The 21,220-nt window shown below is 43.7% G+C and overlaps 1 protein-coding gene across 4 annotated transcripts in view; it reads left to right on the top strand.

Annotated features, from left to right (window-relative positions):
- The first annotated feature begins 3,547 nt into the window (after window positions 1-3,547).
- The window catches only part of EVI5 (ecotropic viral integration site 5), a 92,743-nt gene continuing 75,070 nt past the window's right edge, over window positions 3,548-21,220 (top strand). The window contains exons 1-2 of one of the 4 annotated variants that reach the window (XM_072127879.1): window positions 3,548-3,833; window positions 19,446-19,478. The gene's annotated coding sequence lies outside the window, so the exon portion shown is untranslated. The remainder of the gene's footprint in view (window positions 3,834-19,445; window positions 19,479-21,220) is intronic. The other 3 variants (XM_072127878.1, XM_072127881.1, XM_072127882.1) reach the window with 3 other exon arrangements.

Genomic DNA, 21,220 nt, shown 5'->3' with positions numbered 1-21,220 from the left:
ATCAGGCGCATGGACCTTAGTGAATCCCGGCAGACCCGAATCCTCGTCGAGGAACACGCTGCTGGATCGCGACTGGACCGGGTAAGTAAATGTGCCCCATTATAGAGAATCGATGGTAACAATGCATCCATTGAATTATGGCTTCCATTCTCATAATGATGAGAAGACTATTATAACTTAGTGAGGAGAAGCACCTGACCATTGTCGCTCTGCGAATCACGGACTGTGAACTGACCATATTTTACAGTGCTAACATACCGTATAAGAATAACTGTGCCGGTACAGGAATACCTGAGAATTGCCACATGGTTTTGCAGTAGAAGTGTGTTGTGTGGTGCAGTACTGTGGCAGTGTTGTAGCAGTTCAGTGTATGTTGTGTATTGATGTCAGTCCCTTACACACAATGCCAATGCATAGGGTGGGTAGTTGCGCAGGGTAGTTGTTGCGCAGGCTCTGATGAGCCTGCGCAACTCCCTAATGAGCTGCTGTCGGGTAAACTTCATTGCAGCTGGAACCACTGCCTGGGAGGACAAGGACATATTAATTGTCTGTAACCAATGATATTCTGTGTTCTAATTATACAGCAAATTGGAAGCTGATTGGAGAGTGCTGCCACCTCACTAGGGGTGCATAAATACCCCTTGTGGGCGGGAGCAAATGGTCCGAGAGTCAGTGGATTTCAGAAGCAGAGGAGAGTGCAGCGCCTGTCGGTGCTGCACAAGCCAGTGTCACCCTACCCGGCCTGCTGCCTGACACCTTGGGCAAGTCAGGAGACTACCCCAGGAGCAGAGATCCACTGTCTGGATTCAGCTGCATCTACCAGCCCAGCCTGAAGCTGCTAAACCTGCTACTGTTGATGTTAGGCTGTTGCAGTTCAAATAAATAAATGTGAGTTGATTTAAACAATGTGCCTCTGTGTGATCCCTGGATCATTCTGCTTCACCAACATAGCTCCCCATCCTCCATCATACAGGGACTCCTTCATACACCTCAGGGGTTGTCCCAGGGAGAAAACTCTTTCATCAGCTTCTCCCTCTACTTTTCTTGCACACACCACCTGGTGGAGACCTGCTAGGCTGTAGGTCCGTCCTCCGGTCCCAATACCAAGCACCGTGACCATAGCGTGCCCAAGGCCACTTAAGCCAGCCACTCTGGTATTCTGTGCCCAGATGTCTACAACCACTGAAGAAAGGCTAGGCCCCGGTGGGGAATGTTGCACTTGTATCATTCTATCATTTATAGACTCAGAATAATGCGTTTTGGGCAATACGCCCTTTGGCAGATGAGGCCACTCTCACACAAGCAAGTTTGATGCGTCTAAATTGAATAAAACTTGCAGTGTGTGGTGGTTGCAATTCCCAGCTACCAGATCTGAACTGACATGCTGAGTTTAGATCCGGGTGCTCAGGGTTCAGTCTGGACGTTACAGCCACTACACAATGCGGGTTTATGCTAACTGGACCCATCATATACACACTGGTGTGTGAGCGGCCTGAGAAGATACAACTATTACCAATGTTACTGCATCCCCTGGCAGGTAAACTTCATGGATTTTTTTGATTTGTCCAAAGCTTTGCACCTGGAAGGAGCTCTCGCATATACTCCACAAATATTTACTTGGCTGTAGCTACAATGCTCCATCTGATAACATTTCCTCTCAGTTCCATTCAATGGAAAAGGTCTGTTTGGACACATTCAAGGTGATTGCTAGATCAGTACCTTTGCACAATGGTTTCACGTGCTTTCAGTGAATATGCATTGTATTGCAGTGTAGTTTTTTCTACAGATAGCCACAAGCGTACCCCTACAGAAACCCATATATCATGGACAGCGGGGGGCTTAACGCTTGTGACCCCACATCTGTTGTGGTATATATACTTTCCATATCTGATCAGACAGTCCCATCGCTTTGCTGAACAGACTCCCCTAATGTTTCCTGTGAGGGGGTACATGGGACCAAGAGTGGAGCAGTACGGAAATTATTGCATTATACTGTATTAGGCTACATTCAAACGAACGTATGGGTGATGTATATACAGCCGGCGTATATACGTCCGACATACACTTCTATGGGCTCACGGGCCTGTACACGTGCGGCACCGTGCGGCCTGTACACGTGCGGCACCCGGACATGTCCTATCTTTCTGCGGAATACGGCGCCATGCGCTGTATAATCAGATTGGAGAGTGCTGCGCTCATCCCCTGCTCCTCTCCGCAGCGCCGATGTATGCCCGCTGTACTACGGGCATACATCGTGTGAATGTAGCCTTAGTCAAGATGGCTGTAGAAAATGTATGGGACATATAAAAGATAAAGTAGGCGAAATGAGCAAAAAAAATTGTTTACTAAAATTGTATTTCATTAATATGTTAAACCCCTGGTACTTGCCTTGATCCAATACTATGACTTTTGGGCCCTGCGCCAAAAGTAAGTTGTGGTGGGTCAGGGGGGCATTTTGTCTAATAATTGGCCTTGAACAACACTGGAAGCAAAATCTCATGGACGATGGAAGTGAAGTTCCGTGTCTGAGGAGGTGACCCACTGGAATAAGTGGGTTCCTCAATCCACTGGAAATTATGCTCAGAGCCTAAAACTGGAAGCACTGAAGTGACGCATTAATTGTGATCTGGAGTGCAGTATGTGTTCCATTTTTTTCTTACCATAATCATGGAAAAACCTTTTAAAGAAATTCTATAAAAATCAGGCATCATAAACCTGGGATACTTATTCATAGATACATCCCCCTTGACTGAGGTAATCTTTGTATATTTGTTGGCCTCCTTCCTTATAAAATCAATTTTTTTTAATTATGCTAATAAGCCCTTCTATACTGCAGATTTACAGGCTGTTACGCTGTGCAGGAGCATCCCCCCACTGTGTGCTGAAACTTCCTCTGCCCCTATGAGATTATATCAGTCAGAGGGAGAGGGGAATGCTGAGAAAGCGGGGAGAGAGGGATACAGTGTAACAGCCTGTGAAGCTACAGCATGCCAGAGCTCGGACAACACCCCCAGAGCTCGTCTGACTCATTAGCATAATTTTACACAATGATTTTAGGAAAGATGCCATGGATAACAAATATAAGAAGATTACCCCCGTCACAGTGCCTGGATCTATGAGTAAGTGTCCATGGTATAACAAAATGGATTTGGATGGTAAATTTCCTTTACATGAGAAACTGGCTTGGACATAATGATTTTTCCAGCGTTTTTCAGAAAGTTTTGTCACATGATTGTTTTAGCCAATCATGGTGCTGGGAGGTATGTCATGTGACTGCTAAAGCTTTTGATTGGATGAATGATGTACGTGATGTCATAGCTGGGGGATTTTGCATTAGAAAATCTATATATTTTGTGATACAATTGCATGCTTTCACGAAAAGGCTATAAAATCCTGGACAAACCTTGTAACTGTACATATAAGTGTAACACCGATGGTTTTGTACATGCTAGTACATGTGGTTACACGCTGCCACTCCTGCTTCTGTATAGTACACAGTAATTAGAGGGCAGCATCTTGGTCCCCGGGGACCTGACATGAAGCCAACCCTAACTGACCCTGTCCCGAGCCTGACCCTCAGGCGGCAGTAGGGGCGGCAGCAGAGGAAGGGTTAATAGAAGAGTGCGCCTGCGCGCTGACGTCACGGCTGGTGTATGGTGGCAGCGGCCGCAGTGTGTGTAGAGGCGGGGAGTCCGGGTACTCGGTGCTGGAGGAGGATCGGACCGGCGCTGTGCTCCAGCCTCTGCTCCGACAGCTTCCTTCTACTGTGACGCCGGCCTGGATGGGAAGAGCACGGATTCTCTGATCGGAGAGGTTCGGGAAAGGTTTCCAAGGTACACGGGCTATACTGGTACCGGGGCCAGGACCGGCTCATGTTGTTTCCGGCTCCTCGGTGATCTCCCTGGAGAGGAGGGAGCGGGAGGTGCAGGAGGCGGCGGAGGCTTGTTGTGTAGGAGCAGGACGTGTCAAGCCTGGGCCTGTGATCACCCGGCCCCTGCTAGACGCTTCATCTCCTGCTCTACAGTGTCCTCTCTCCTGCACCCCCTGCTCTGTAGTGTCCTCTCTCCTGCACCCCCTGCTCTGTAGTGTCCTCTCGCCTGCACCCCCTGCTCTGTAGTGTCCTCTCGCCTGCACCCCCTGCTCTGTAGTGTCCTCTCGCCTGCACCCCCTGCTCTGTAGTGTCCTCTCGCCTGCACCCCCTGCTCTGTAGTGTCCTCTCGCCTGCACCCCCTGCTCTGTAGTGTCCTCTCGCCTGCACTCCCTGCTCTGTAGTGTCCTCTCGCCTGCACTCCCTGCTCTGTAGTGTCCTCTCGCCTGCACTCCCTGCTCTGTAGTGTCCTCTCGCCTGCACCCCCTGCTCTGTAGTGTCCTCTCGCCTGCACCCCCCTCTGCTCTGTAGTGTCCTCTCGCCTGCACCCCCCTCTGCTCTGTAGTGTCCTCTCGCCTGCACCCCCCTCTGCTCTGTAGTGTCCTCTCGCCTGCACCCCCCTCTGCTCTGTAGTGTCCTCTCGCCTGCACCCCCCTCTGCTCTGTAGTGTCCTCTCGCCTGCACCCCCCTCTGCTCTGTAGTGTCCTCTCGCCTGCACCCCCCTCTGCTCTGTAGTGTCCTCTCGCCTGCACCCCCTGCTCTGTAGTGTCCTCTCGCCTGCACCCCCTGCTCTGTAGTGTCCTCTCGCCTGCACCCCCTGCTCTGTAGTGTCCTCTCGCCTGCACCCCCTGCTCTGTAGTGTCCTCTCGCCTGCACCCCCTGCTCTGTAGTGTCCTCTCGCCTGCACCCCCTGCTCTGTAGTGTCCTCTCGCCTGCACCCCCTGCTCTGTAGTGTCCTCTCGCCTGCACCCCCTGCTCTGTAGTGTCCTCTCGCCTGCACCCCCTGCTCTGTAGTGTCCTCTCGCCTGCACCCCCCCCCCTCTGCTCTGTAGTGTCCTCTCGCCTGCACCCCCCCCCCCCTCTGCTCTGTAGTGTCCTCTCGCCTGCACCCCCCCCCCTCTGCTCTGTAGTGTCCTCTCGCCTGCACCCCCCCCCCCTCTGCTCTGTAGTGTCCTCTCGCCTGCACCCCCCCCCCCCCTCTGCTCTGTAGTGTCCTCTCGCCTGCACCCCCCCCCCTCTGCTCTGTAGTGTCCTCTCGCCTGCACACCCCCCCCCCCTCTGCTCTGTAGTGTCCTCTCGCCTGCACACCCCCCCCCCCCCTCTGCTCTGTAGTGTCCTCTCGCCTGCACACCCACCCCCCTCTGCTCTGTAGGGTCCTCTCGCCTTGCACACCCCCCTCTGCTCGGTTGCATAGAGGTTATTATACAGTAACTATCTTCTTCGTTTGTTTACACCAGTATAAGTATCTTTGGAGCTTGCGCATGTATTTATGAAGTGATTGTGCCATTTTTGTGTTGCGCTAGTATTTTGTCCAACCCTTTAGAAAACTGTGCACCTACAGAGTCATTGTCATAGTTGGAGTTTATTACTGAGCTGCACCACAATTCTGCAGCATGAAGCGGAGGGCACCAAAAAAAGATAAAACACGTCCTAACAAGACAAGATTTACTAAGAGCGTGCGTCACTATTGGATTATCTGGCACAAAGGCGGTTGGCACATATTTGGGCTATTGAGCTGAATGGAGGAGCCATTGACCAGCACCATGATCACATTGGACCCACCATGCATCCACAGCAGACAGAACAAAGCGCTGTGTGAACAGACCCTTCTCATACATATCATGCATGGATTTTCAGCAGTGTAGTGCTTTTTGTTTCTTGCAGATTTGCCGTAACTTTACTTCTAGGTAAATTCTGCATCCATTCCACTTTGTGAGCAGATGAATGGTTAATATGATTTTCACGATATATTTATTAAATATTGCCGTTCACCACCATATGATATAAGATGTATTGGACAGAGTTTTTAGGTCAGGTTGTTTTTAAAAAATTTTTTTTTAAATTTTCCCTTCATCAACCGCAGAAAAAAACTGCAACCAATACCTGTGGCTTCTAATGAGGTTTTTAAATTCTAGGAAATATGTTTATTGCTTCTTCTATGGGAAATAATAATTTATTTATATAGCGCTGACAGATTACGCAGCGCTGCACAGAGCTCGCCCTGTCCCCTATGGGGCATCCACCTACCACTATGGGAAACCCTAATGTGACTCTTGAAGGGGTTTTCTATTTTCGGGGAAAACCCTTGAGTGGGTGAAATAAAGAACTTATTTTTCAATCTTTGGAGACCTCCCTGGCACTTGCAGGAAGTTATTGTGGCATACATTGTAGCCATGATATCTTAGTTAATCACTGGCCTCATTGTCAAAATTGGCTCATGAACAATGTATGTGAAGTGGGTGGTTCTACGCTTCTGTCTAGAACTGAGGCCTTGTTCACGCGCTTCAAGGCGCATTTGAATTGTTGGGTGTGAACGCAAGAAGCCGAATCTGAACTGCCCTAATGATAGTTCATTGGTGTCCACTATTTTTGTATCATATTGTCCAGAGCCCCCAACGCAGGTGTGAACACAGACTTACACATATCATTCAGGCTGGAGCTTCCCATGGATGATTTGAATGATTCTACGCATTGACCACAAGATTGCGATTGATTTTCTGATTGGCAATGGATGTGCATTGTAGTCATAGCTGTTTTAATTCCAGGTATTGGCACTGTGGTCCGGGGTATACAGTAAGCCTCTACAAGGATTGATTCATCCCAAGAAATGAATGTTGTGTAGCACATACTATAAGGTTGTCAGTGTTTTTGTTGTATCACACAGCAGGAGATAAGTGGGATAACATTGAAATTGTGGGGGCAGGTTTTTTTGGGATTGGAGCACAATATAGTCCGCCCTTAGGCTATGGTTCCTTCCAGAGAACAAAAGATGTCATTCAACTGCTCAGTAAAGGTAGATAAGGACTAATTGACTGATCTGTTGTCCATAGCGGCAGACACCCTCAGGCATTAGATTTGAGTGGGATCTTATGGGATTCTCGCCCTTTTTGATGGTTGAATTGTCATTCAGATGAGTTTTGCTTTGCTAGGGTAAGTTCGCTCATTGCTGTAGCCCATGCCACGGCTAAGAATGCAGCAGAATCCGAAATTATTTTTTTTTTTAATCTTCGATTTTGATGCGTTTTTGGATATGGGTTTGTAATGCACTACAGAGAATCCTCATTAAAAGCTATATCCGAATCTACATGTGACAACGTGTTGCAAAATTCTACCACACGTGATGGAGTTGTAGGCCTTAAACCGCAACGGCTGCGTTCACTTGAGGCTTTTACATTGCAGCGCAATATAACAGCTGAGGGGAGGAGATTTTCCTTATTACATTGCTGTTAACATCTGCATTAATTGGGCAACCCCCCCCCCCCCAGCTGTTATATTATATTTCATAATTCAGTATTAATGGCAAGTGTGAACGCAGCCACAGCTACTTTAAGCCCGATACAATGAGTAAGTTTGGTCCCTCAAACCCTTTCATTGCACTTACAGGATATGAAGAACCAAGCCTTGAATTACTGGACTTGGCATGTCTGTTCAGTGATTCTAGGCCTCCTGCACACGAAACTGTGTGGAAAAACGTATGTCGGCCCGATCCCACGGACTTCACACGTTCTACTGTAGGACAGTCCTTGCATTATACCATAATATGATGCGATGACATCCCGTCTGCTTGCGTCGCGTTCTTGGAGCGTTTTAAATACATGTGTTTGCTGTCCGTATGGCATCACATTTAGGCTACATTCACACGATGTGTGCCCGCTGTACCAAAGTACGGCAGGCACACGTTGGCATTGGGAATGTATGGCGCACCGGGTCATATTCCGGAGAAAAATAGGACATATCCTATCTTTTTCCCGGCTAAGGGACAGTACGGCGCTGTGTACCCATTGCTGTTTATGTAAAACGGATATATACGTCGGCTGTATATACGTCCCCCATACGGTCATGTGACTATACTAAAGACTTGGCCATAGCGTGGAGCTCTACACACAGTACATCACTTCTCAGATCCAAGGACATTTCAGGAAGTCCAATTGTGTTGCAGTGGTGAAAACCAGATCACAAATCTCACTTTGTATCACTCTAAGTGACTGCAGTACTGATACTGAGGGCTTTATACCTGAAAACTATACAGGATCTGCTGACACGTTATTTTGGACCTCTCTGCTATACATCCACAGCATAAATGTAGGCGATAGCAATCTTTGCTTAACCCAATTGTTGGTCTACCCCATCCCACAAGCTTTCCCATGATGTGTCAAACGTACTAATGAGCTTTGGATTTCCTGTGTTAAAAGGTTCACATATTTCTGATTCCATCTCGGCAACGTGTTTGATGAAAGCGTTAAACTCTATCCACATGACGTCACTTGGGTGTCAGCTGTGACTCGAGGACAGGTGGCGTAATGTCAGAGCTGCTTTGTTGTGTTTTTCTTCGCTATGAAAGCTGCTTTTTTATTATCGCAGTGTGAACATTCCTGTTTAGTTTCAGGTGTAACTTTGTGTGTTCCTGAAATACATTTTTCTGCACCAATAATTGTGTGGAATGTCAGGTCATAAGATATGAATGAGCTGGTTAATATGTTAAAGATACAGTCCAACACTTTCCGCCAAATGCACAATAAACTCGATGAATTTCTATGAGTGAAATCTATCCCGAGGATGTGTTCTTACAATTTTATGTAGTGGTTTTCCACACTTTCCAAATGCATTACAAATTGTACATTTTTTTTAGACATTTTTTGCAAAAGAAACAGCAATATTTGTTGTTTTTTCCTTTGGCAAGTTTCCCTATGAATTGTTATGGAGAAAAAGGACTTAGGCTAAAGCTGATCACAAATATAACACATAGCTTTTTGGATAAGCTCCCATTGGCCAATACCTAACTTGGCTGATTGCTATACACATGCATGCACGGCCTCTGGGTGCCAGTCCCCCCGAAATGTGATTGCTGCGGGGGGTTGTTGATCAGGTAGGGATTGCTTACCCACAAGATCTGCATTTGTGGATAACCCCTTTAAGGGCGCTATAAAAGATACCCTTACTGTTAACCTGTCTATTTATGTGTAACTATATTCACCATAACAATGCTCTGAACTTTTGTACTGTGCTGAATCCAGAATCTACTTTTCCGTTCTTGCCGTGGAAAATTTGCTCAAGTTAAATCTCTGTGAAAAACACAAGTTTGATGAATAACATCCTTCCCCTTGAAAAACCTGCCAGACGGGTGTTTTTTGTTACCTTCTGCTCAGACAGATGTCTGTCCAGTTATAAGCAATCCTCAAGGTTACGGTAGACGGCCACAGTCCCAGTCTGTAAACCTTACTGACAGCCGGAATAATGTCTTTTTTTGTCTTCTAGACTCATGAATCGACTCCTCCGCATTGTAATTGAAACAACAATTGGGAAAAAAAATGTTCCTTTTTTTTTTTTTCCCAGTTCTGGCCTGAGATTTGTATATTTTGAAGTAATTTATTACTGTCAATTGTCTCTTTTATTAAGACAGTTCTTCTGCAGGTTGTATATCAGTCCAGCATCGATTAATAACTTGTATCTTCCTGTTTTAAATCTTTTTGTTATGTTCTGTTCCTGGATGAGGGTTATAGGCATATTTCATTCGGACTTGTACGTTTCTTGAAAGTTGGAGTCAAATACAGTTGCAAAGATTGGGGCACACGCACTGGCGGGGGATAAGTACTAATACGGTGCCTTACCAGACTCCTTTGGACATTAAAGGGAACCTGTCACCACATTTGCACATATACAGCCAGTGACAGGTTCCCATAGACCACACTTCTTTTAGTTATTGTTTCCCTTAGGCCCGTTCAACACTTGCGAGTGTGATGCGACGAACTCGCTTCACACTCGCAATGTGTGCTGCACGGGTCTCCCGGCCCAAACACTGCAAACAGGAACTGAACTGACATGCTGAGTTCAGTTCCGGTTTGCAGCGTTCGGGCCGGGAGACCCGAGCAGCACGTGATGCCAGTTCATCGCATCACACTCGCGAATGTGGAATGGGCCTTACATCCACATAAATCACCTTTTTATCTTATGTTTCCTGGCATCAGAGGGGGCGTGTCCTGCTCATCTGGCCTCTCCCCTCTAATCCTCCCCATTCCTTATGCCTCTTTACTGGTCACAGTTCATGTCATGTAACCAGAGTGACATCATCTCAGGTCCTTTAGTCTCTCAATAATAGCAAACTGTACCCCATGTATGTATCTGACCACATAAAGTCAAAGCAGCCTCCATGGACTTCTACTCCTCTCCATCCTCCATGTAGGCTGCTGTGATTTCATGGAATTACATACATGGTGTACAGTTTGCTTTTTTTTTTAGAAGGCTGAAAGACCTGTAATGATGTCACTGTTAACATGTTATGAGTTTAACACTGGACACAGTGAAAAAAAAAAATTGACATCTTTCCCATCTTTACATCGAGCTTTATATGTATGTAGCTGAATATTTCATAGTTTCATAGTTTCTACGGTTGAAAAAAGACACTTGTCCATCAAGTTCAACCAAGGAAGGGAAGGGATTGGATGAGGAAGGGATTTAGGGGAAACAATTCTATATAACATAACCATCTATTATTTAGGTGTAAAAAGGCATCTAGACCCTTCTTGAAGCTATCCGCTGTCCCTGCTGTGACCAGCGCCTGAGGCAGGCTATTCCACAGATTGACCGTTCTCATAGTAAAAAAGCCCTGTCGCCTCCGGTGATTAAACCTTGATTTCTCCAAACGGAGACAGTGCCCCCTCGTCTTTTGATTTGATCTAATCTGAAACAACTTCCCACCATATTTTTTGTATGGACCATTCATATATTTAAATAATTTAATCATGTCCCCTCGTAGTCGTCTCTTTTCCAGACTAAATAAATCTAGTTGTTTTAATCTTTCCTCATAACTGAGACCCTCCATACCCCTTATCATTTTTGTGGCTCTACGTTGAACCCTCTCCAGCTCCAGGGTATCCTTTTTATGGACCGGTGCCCAGAACTGGACAGCATATTCCAGGTGTGGCCGAACCAGTGCCTTGTATATTGGTAATATTACATCCCTATCACGAGAGTCCATACCACTTTTGATACATGACAAGATCCTACTGGCTTTAGAGGCAGCTGATTGACATTGCATGCTGTTATTCAATTTGTGATCTACTAGTACCCCCAGGTCCTTCTCAACAAGGGACTCACCCAGATTTACTCCCCCAAGGACATATTTTGCCTTTGGATTATTGGCCCCCAGGTGCATAACCTTACATTTATCCACATTAAACCTCATTTGCCAAGTGGATGACCAAACATTCAGTTTGTCCAAGTCACCCTGCAGCCTATGAACATCCTCCATAGACTGTATTACACTACACAGTTTGGTGTCATCTGCAAAAATAGACACAGTGCTATTAATTCCTACCTCTATATCATTAATAAATATATTAAATAGTAGTGGGCCAAGCACAGAACCCTGGGGTACACCACTCATAACTGGTGACCATTCCGAGTAGGAATCATTAGCAGACAGTCTATAAGTATAAGGAGGCAGAGTGGGGATTTGAAGAGACGCAGAGCTGTCAGTCAGAATAATGGGTGTGGTTCTCTGGTATCTCTGACTCTTCTCTCTCAGGCTGCCTGAGATGAGTCAGTAAAGCTAATTTGCATATCATAAAATGGCTGTAATTAAGGTACAGTGTCCTATTGGTAGTAATTTTAGGTGATATAAGGAGGACTTGTAATCCTTTATCAGCAGGCATTGTTGGTCAGGGGGGCAAAATCTGGTGACGGGTCCTCTTTGATGTAGCATTTATCAGGCTGCGGGATTAAATCCTGCAGGGTAAATAGTTTATTACTAGGGCTTGTGGTTGGGATTTGTACAAACCCATCCACTCTCCTGGAAATTGATGTGGGTTAGCCGCCAACAATTCTGCTGCAGCTAACATGCAGTGACTGTATCAAATCTCTGATTGGATAGTACATGGACAAATTCATTGTAGGCTCACATGCAGCTATGGCCCCACGTACAAGCCACGACCCTATGTAACAGCTGACCTGCCACTTGGATAGTCTTTACTTTGATCATCGGCCTGTAAACTTTACACACCAATGACACACGGACCACAAAGGACCACTGATCCGTTTTTCATGCATTCATATACGCACATATGAAGTCCCATAGAAAATGGTATTGAAAAACATGGCAGCTTTTTCCCTAATACTGGGATGCACAACATTTTTAATTTTTTTTATTTTTATAAAGGTGGGTATTATCCTACTTATCTACTTCTATGGGCTCTGCAGCACAAAAGTCCAACCTGGAAGCACCAAACAAATGCACATAATAACTCCACAGTGGCCTCAAATACTGCAGTGTCACGCCGGAAATAATTTAAAATGCAGAGCTCAGACAGAAGTAAGAAAAATTCTCACCTCCCCCTGCTGCTCTCCTAATCCGGACGCCATGCTGAGGTGGTAGGGCATAATTGGCACTACTTGTCTCCTGCGCTGCGCTCCATTGGGTCCTGATGATGTCCCATACAACAGTTCACCAGACTATCTGTGAAACCAGCCTCAAGGATTGTTCACATTGCTGACGCAGTTTTTAATATTGTTTTTTTGCCTATGGATTATAATAGAACACACAACCAGCTTAATGTCGCTTTATATTCCGGGGAATTCACTGTATGCAGTTTGCCCTGTATCAGTCATGTGTGGACCTACCCTGCCATTGATACCTAATATTCTTTGGATATAGTCATGCTCTGTCTGTGGGTATGAAAGTGACTGCAGTGTGTACTCCCTGACTTTCTCGTGGTAACTGGTGATAAATATGGGAGGGTGACAGTAGATGAGTCAGTAGATTGTTGTGTCTGTTGCTTGGACACTTTTATTTTTGTCCTGGAATAGATAATATTATGTTAATGCATTTCCCATTATTACTATAAGTTTTAATAGCGGCTTGTATCTTTGTGGAAGCTCATACAGGGAAAGTCTACTCTGATTTCATGGATTTGCCGATGGGTGTGGGAGCTCTAGACGTCCTATTTTCATTGAGGACTTTGATATGCCGTTGTACTTTATGCCGGTTGTGTAAACCTTTGCGTTTTCTTGTGTCCTTTTCCCCTGTTCTTGTTAAATCGTATTCGTTTTATTGTGGCACTATAATTATGCACAATGTTGCAGTAAATGGGCACTTTGCATAGAGTTAGTATGAGGGCTCGGAGTCGGACACGGTTGTGTGCTGGAAATACTGAGCACAGTTTTGCAAACCCATCCACACGTCCTGGAGTAATTCTCCAGAATCAAAGCCACCCAACAGGTTTAATTTGCTGCTGATTTTTAGCTCATCCTCCTCAGTTCAGTGTTAGGTTGGTAATCCTAGGGAATACGGTATGTTAATTTTTGTATTTTTTTTCCAGGTTTTAAAAATTTTTGCTCCAGGTTTGTACAGAAATTCTGCAGTGGGTATATTCACATGCAGCAGATTTGTGATGATGTTCTAGTATTGTAGGGATTCCTACAATGGATTTGACTTCAGTTGCAAACATTTCAAGTTTTTATCAGAACTCCTATTGCATATGATGGTTACCCTCACCTACCCAGCAGCTGGCCTAATGGGAGTCCCTGAACACTAGTCTAAGAATAGGTCTGGTGGTATCTATATAACTGGACTTGTGAAAACACTTAGACTTGATAATGAGACCTATTCTTAGGATTGGTTATTGACCTCAGATTGGTAGGGGGCCCAAAACCCTTCCCCCACCAACAATGAGCTCAAGCCACGGAATATGCACTGTGTACTGAACTGGAAGTATATAGCTGTGTTACACAAAATCAACACTGTTCCCATATACTTGAGTGATAAATTGTAGGATTATTAAAGGAAAAAAACATGTAAAAATCAAAGTCTCCTTCACGTTAATGTGAATGTAGCCTTAGACAAATGGAGTGTGTGGTTCTAGTGTTTCTCCTCAAGTGTCATAAGGTGGCACCCTTGTCATGTTATGAGCATGCCGGGCACCATTCACTTAAAGAGAACCCACATACCTGTAAACCTAAGCAATGAGGTCCTAAAGCTGTATGCAAATGACCTGTGAAATGTCCAATGAAGCATTAGCATATTCAAGCTGTCCACTCTATTCATGGAGTGGGAGGCACAGCCACACCCCCAGTGCATGACTGACAGCCTGTATAATTATGTGCTTCCTGGTGCTGGTGGGCACGCCCCCTGCAGCCTGTGTGTGTATAGGAGAGATACAGCAGCTCCATGCAGCCATGTTATAGCAGAACATGTCAGATTCATGTGTAGCTGATGTCTGTGTCTCTCACCTGTATATTAGGAGGATGCAGCATGTCAGCAGATGCAGCACACACTAGCCATGCTTTACTATACATTACACACAGACATGAGCAGGGGGAGGGGTAACAGGGGTGACATCACTGCCTCTGACCATGTGACCAGCCTCATTTACATGATAAAAAATAGATTTTACAATGAATAATGTATGAAATAACTAGATAAAGGCTGGGATGGGATCCTTGTGAGCTGCTCCAACAGGTAGAGGTGACAGGACTAGTGGCAGAGACCTGATGACAGGTGTCCTTTAACATTTATTTGACTGATGTGCACGGTAAATGCTGACTAAATATAATGACTCGGTAATTATACACGTCCAGTCATTCTGCTAAGGAACAGTAGAGGAATAGAACGGTCAGCAAAATCCCAGAAATGATTATTCTGCGGAAGAGAATATAATTTTGTTGGGTGATGGCAGCGTGGGCTGTAATCTGTACTGGGCAAGGTCAGTAAATGGGTGAATGTGCTGGCAGCTATTGTATTCTAGACCTTATGGTGTCAGATGTATGTATGTTACTTGCAGACTGTTATGGTTGTTACATAACAATGAAGTCCTACATTTCTCTGTAACAAACACCATATAAATTAAAAGCAAAACACACTTTTTGTGCACTTGTGATGCTGCTCTATTGAGATTCTTAAAAGTAAAAATTCATGTACAGTGCTGCATTTACTCAACGCAATTTAAAGTACATTCTCTAGGGATGTTACGGAAAGTTCTGGGAATTTTTGATGGAAACAAAGCAAGGAATTGTCTGATTCTATGAATGATACATTGTAAAAAAGAGAATCAACTCGATGTTGAAAATGTGGAAGAAAATTTCAAAAGATAACAAATAACCCTTGTAACACCTTTTGGAAAGCTCTCGGAGATGTACGCCCTGGTTTCACTCACACTTGTTCTTACATCCAGCTTTCAGCACGGTGGCTTATCCTTAGAGGGGTACTCCTAACCTCTGATAAATGTCCAATCAATGTGGATAATGATTCGGGTGGTTGTACTGTTTTCGGATCTGGAGACCTCCAAACTCATCTTGCTGATAAGAATGGAAATGAATATGAAAGAGGAGAGGTCTGCACAGCCCATAAAATATAACAATGAAACAAACAATGAAAGATTATCATTACATTACAACAAACAAAGATGAAGTCCCTATAGCTGATGAAACGCATGGGGCACATAGCTTAATGTGCTGGTTTGTCCCCCTAATATCGCCTGGTACTTTTATGAAATTTCACTGGACTTTAAGATTCGCCTGCTTACTCATTATAGACCTTTTAGATGACTTGTGCTTTTCGACAGTTACTGTTGATATTGTGTAGACATTTTTGTGAGTATGATATTATTGATAGGGGATTGTTTACTACATATTGATGTACATGTGTATTGATGTATCTCTTTCCTGTTGTAATGGAAGAATGAATCTCATGCACAGGCCACGTTGTGGACGGTCCACATATAGGAATGGAGGCGCCGGGTCGGACTGGTCCACTAGAGTACCAGTGCATCCTACAGTGGTGCCGCAGCTCTTGCCTCGTGCTGAATGGCAGAAATACAGCAGAAGACAACCTTATTCAGAGGCTGCAAGGGTTTATTTTACAGGTGATGATGCAGGGTGGACCCCCTAGAAAATTTTCTGAGCCTAAGGAACCCTTGGCAAACACTGGTCAGAGGACCCCTTTTCTGCGATATGCCGTACGTCCGCTCTCACGGTCGAAGATGGAGTCTGTGCTATCTTTCTTGCGGCTACAGCTCAGAACAGTGAGCACTCGTTGTTATCACCGTACCAAGCCAAAGTGTATAGATATATATAGCCAAAGATATACGTTGCCCTGACAATTGTGTGCACATACCCTAATGCGTAGACGTGGGACAGGAAAGCCCAGTGCCATACTACTACCCGATGGATATGACTTCTGCCCCCGCCCTTTGGCGTGTAGATGGCGTGAAGGGGGAAATAATCACAATTACTGGCATTTTCTTAAGTAATTGCAACTATTTCAGGCTTCCTTCTACACTTTTGTTATAAATGTCCCCCATATGGTGTATGCAGGTGCTGTGATGTTTGGGAGGTAGGAGTGTAAATTGATTCCTATATTGATATATTTTATGTACACTGGTGGATTTTCTTGCTTACACAGATTTTTGTGGTCCAGGTAGGTTCTCATTTTACAGTAAATATTGAGCTGTTTTGACTTGAGCGGCTTTTGTCCTTCATTACCCTCATCCTGTGCAGGTTATGGCAGGCAGTAATTATACTCTTCATGCACAACTATGTGCGACTGTTAAGGGCCCTGTCTGCTTGGTCATGTTTTGTACAACCAGCGATTGTTGATGGTCACGTGGAAATTTTGCTTGTGGTTTCTCAATATTTTTGCTGTAGTGAAACTACATAAGATGTTCTGCTTTGCCAGGTGTTAATTTTGCATATAGTACTGGATATGTCACACGATCCAGTGCAGGTTTGCATTATTCTTACTAGTGCTTATGTTCACAATTGGTAAAAATTGCATGGTAAAGATTTCATAGTGATTTTCGTGATACGTTGGATTTTTTTTTTTTTTTTTAATTCCTTTTTCCTATGCCTGGTAGACATGGGCAAGTCAAAATATTAATAATAATTAATAATATTATTTAAGTTATACAGTGTTGTTGCTTTCTTTGACGTTTTTGAATGCTAATGAATTATACAAAGACACAGAGGGAGGATTTCTTATTTGGTGGGCATCTTGCACCAGTTTTTCAAACTCTCTTGGGAGCTCTCATTTACCATAGTGGCTAAGATGTCTTGATAAATCTGTTAATATCTGCTGGGGTTTTGCAACTTTTAATGTAAAAAATGGCAGAAGTTCTCTGATTTCCTACGACAGGAGGGGACTGAAGCGGATTTGCGCCAGAAATGCAACAATTTAAAAGTCGCACGTTTCAAATCTGTTGAGTAGGTTTGGAAAAAATGCAAAAAAAGTACAACTAAAGCACAAATCGCCCAATACAACATTTTTTTTCAACAGATACACGACAGAAAAGTGACGTAGCTGCGATGTTACATTACCTCCATGCACAGTTTCTACTGTATATATGTGTGTGAGCGAAGCATGCATGCATGCATGCATGCATGCATGCATGGGTTTCTGCAACCTGCTTCGTGATGTCACATAGGTGCACGGCTTGTTATAACACACCGCTCTGATTACTCTATTATAACGAGCCGTGCACCTGTGTGACATCACATGACCAGAGACCAGTTTATATCCACAGGAAGTAAACAATGAACCTTCCTGTTGAATGACAACAAATAGAGTTGATACAGAAAGTATATTGGAACATTATTTAACTTTTCATGTAATAATATCCATTATTTGCGGAAACTGGACAACCCTTATAAGGGAGATGCACCCCGGCCAGAAGTGAGGCAAATGCTCAGTAGCGCCTTCTTGGGGAGGAGTGGAAGGGGACGTTCATTTTGCCTCTATAAATGTCTAGATCAGGCAGTCGATAAGCTATCCCCAGCAGCGCTGTGCACATTGTGTAGTTCTGTTCCTTGTGACAACCAATCCTGCGCTTCTGTTGTGCCTGGATGTCAATTAAACAGATGGTTAAAAATAATAATATTCTGCCTTGTCATCTCTAGTATCTGTAGTTCTGAGAGGAGTCGCAGCAATAGATCTTGACAGATTGAGGCTGAGTTTTGAGGACGCTTAGTAGCAGTAGTAACATTTAACAACCTATCAAAAAAGGAATTGCATCTTTGTAGAATGATTGTAGTCTTGCCCGTGCACGGATCAGCGGTGAAACATTTCATGTTTTGCCATGAAGTATGAATGTACTTCTTTCCAGTCCCTTTAGGTCATCCTGCTGCTTCCTATTTGTCTCGCTGCCTCATTAAAGGTCCGAATTTTCCTTGTTATATATAAGCTTAGGTGACTTGACCTCAACTTCAACCCTTGTCATCAGAAATTGACATAATTAACTACTATCAGTATGTTGTGAAGCAGATTAACACCTTCCAGATCATCATTTCTTTCTTGGCCTAGGGTGGTGGCATCATTCAGAAAATCAACTTTGAGGTGAGATATACATTGGTTGTATTGACTTTAAGTCAATACTTAGTTGGTTGACTTAAAGAAAACCTACCATTTGATTTGATGCAGTATGAAGCAAACATACCTTGAGAATGCTGTAGCTACACTGATGCAGAATCCTATCTTATTTAATCCCTGTGCTGAGTGGTTTCGTTGAAAATAACAATTCTAAAATGCAGGACCTTTGGGAAAGCTGGATCTACATTACACACAAGCTTTCTAAGCAGCCAAGACATTACTAATCAACCTGAGCTGAAGCACTCATACACAACAGCTGGGGGATGGTGCAGCAATTGATTATTCTGCCTGACAGGGATTACATTATCCTCTGGTGCAGTGCATAACTAATGTGAAGGGAAAAGCACCCAGCCCCATAATTTTATGATTGTTTTTTTCAGCAAAACCACTAAACACAGGGATTAAACAAGATATATGTTTCTGCATGAGTGTAGCTACAGCATTCTCAAGGTATGTTTGCTTCATAATGCATTAAAAGGAAATCTACCATTTGATTTGAACTCTCTACCTCCTTGACTCTATGCAACCAAATTACACGTCACTTCAAAGATAAATTTCTGGACGATGCCCCCGTGCTGGGCCATGAAATAAAAATGATCTAGTAGGCGTTCAGTTGGTTGACAACAAACTGGTAGTGGTTTATTAGGTAAATTTTTTTGCTAACAGGTTCCCTTTAAGATGATTGTAGCCGTATGATCCATCATTGTGTTGATGCACGTGTAATCACATCTAATTCCTGTTGCCTATGAATAGACACGTCGCCGACCCCTGAATTTGTGAACCGAATATTTTTTTTTCTATCTAATCTCGCCAGCCATTGCACATATAATACTTTTCACCTGTAATGGACGCATGAAGTGTAAATGAGCAGCCAATAGGTTAACCTGAGGTCTCTGGATCTGAAAGTGCCATTATGCAAGTTCAATGGAGGGAATATTTACATAGCTTTTACTACAGGTGGTAAAATCTGAGATCTGATGGCTTCTTCTTAATATTTTGTTCTAGGTTAAGAGCCACACTGAAGTATAACAGGTTGAGGTGAGACTTTTTTTTTAGTGTTAAGGTTTCTTAAAGGGGAGCTTCACCTTATATATAATCACTTTATAATTAAAAATGAAAAAAATTGCATCTTTTGGTCTAAAAAGCTTTTTAGGAGCTCTTGTGGACCCTATGGACCTCATTGACCCACAATAATCAATCAGGTGATGATTACAATAAATCACTGGTCTCGGTGGTCACCATTGAGGCCAGTGATTTTGTGCAGCAGGCCTGTAAATGCAGGGAAAGGCAAATCCGGGGACTACAGGAGCTCTTTAGAGTCCCATCAACCAATTTGCTTGCTTTCGGCTCTTTACTTTTCTTTCTTTTCTTTATGTTTTTATTACACTATGTAGCCTTCTTTTCTACTGCTATGAGTAATGTATATGAATCAGCTGCTGCGGGTGGCTCTATTAATCCTGGGATCAAATAGAAATTTTTCTATAGATTTTATTGTTTTAAATCCAAATCACAAGGAAACACTAAATAGATTCAAGCTGTTTGCAAAGCTAAATCTATGTACTTGTGTTATATGAATTTGCTCTTTTTATTTCTAGTCAAATACATGAACAGCGCCGACCCGACTGCACACTAAGGGTGAAGACACACATGGCGTTTTGGGGCCGTTTTTGGGCCGTTTTTACTAAGTGCGTTTTCAGATCGTTAAAAACGCATGCGTTAAAAAACGCATCCGTTTTTTAAAAACGCATGCGTTTTTTGAAAACGCATGCGTTTTTGTCCGTTTTTCCGAAATTGCGCAATGAAAAACGGACAAAAACGCATGCGTTTTCAAAAAACGCATGCGTTTTTAAAAAACGGATGCGTTTTTTAACCCATGCGTTTTTAACGATCTGAAAACGCACTTAGTAAAAACGGCCCAAAAACGGCCCAGAAACGCCATGTGTGTCTTCACCCTAAGGGTGATGCCACACACATGGCGTTTTGAACCCGTTTTTGGTCCGTTTTTAAGCAGTCCGTCCAAAAACGCATGTGTTTTTTGAAAACGCCACAGTTTTTGACCAGTTTTAATTAAGATAATTGGTTAAACCTGTCAAAAACGCATGCGTTTTTTAACGGACTGCTTAAAAATCGGGTTCGAAAAGCCATGTGTGGCATCACCCTAAGAACAGATTCTTCATGCAAAGCTGCTACTATATTAAACTGCAGATTTTTGACACTTACGTTTTCAAGGGGATTATCCAAATGTAATAAAACTACTAATTTCCTCGGCTACAGTATGAAATGTAATTTTTTTAGAATTTGTTTTATTTGATAGAATTCCCTCTTATGTAAAATTTCACCTTTTTTTCTCAGGCAAATATGACTCTTCTCTCCTCATTGTCATATGAGATGAGTCCTGTACAGGTGGAGTGTCGCTTTGGAAGCCCCTATCTTCTGTTCTATAGCACCTAGAGACAAGGTTTTTGTGCCATATTAAAGATAAGGAACTCATCCTTTAGGCTTGTGATTCTGTGAGCTACAGAACCAGAGATGCAGGCAGTTAAAGTGTTAGTTGGAAATGCAAGCTGTTGATACCGATCCAGTTCATGACTATGTTTTTAACTGCCTGTATATCCAGTTGTTTAGCGTTATCATATGAGTTCATTAATTTGGCACAAAAGCTTGTTTCTATGTATCATAAAACAGGGGATAGGGGCTTCTGAATTAACAGTACCACTGCAGCCACCAAACTTGACTCATCTCACGTGAAAAGAGGTGAGAAGAGTCATATTTGCCTGAAA

The sequence above is a fragment of the Engystomops pustulosus genome, chromosome 10 (genome assembly GCF_040894005.1).
Source record: "Engystomops pustulosus chromosome 10, aEngPut4.maternal, whole genome shotgun sequence".
Lineage (NCBI taxonomy): Eukaryota > Metazoa > Chordata > Amphibia > Anura > Leptodactylidae > Engystomops > Engystomops pustulosus.
This window is presented reverse-complemented; position numbering and strand designations above follow the sequence as displayed.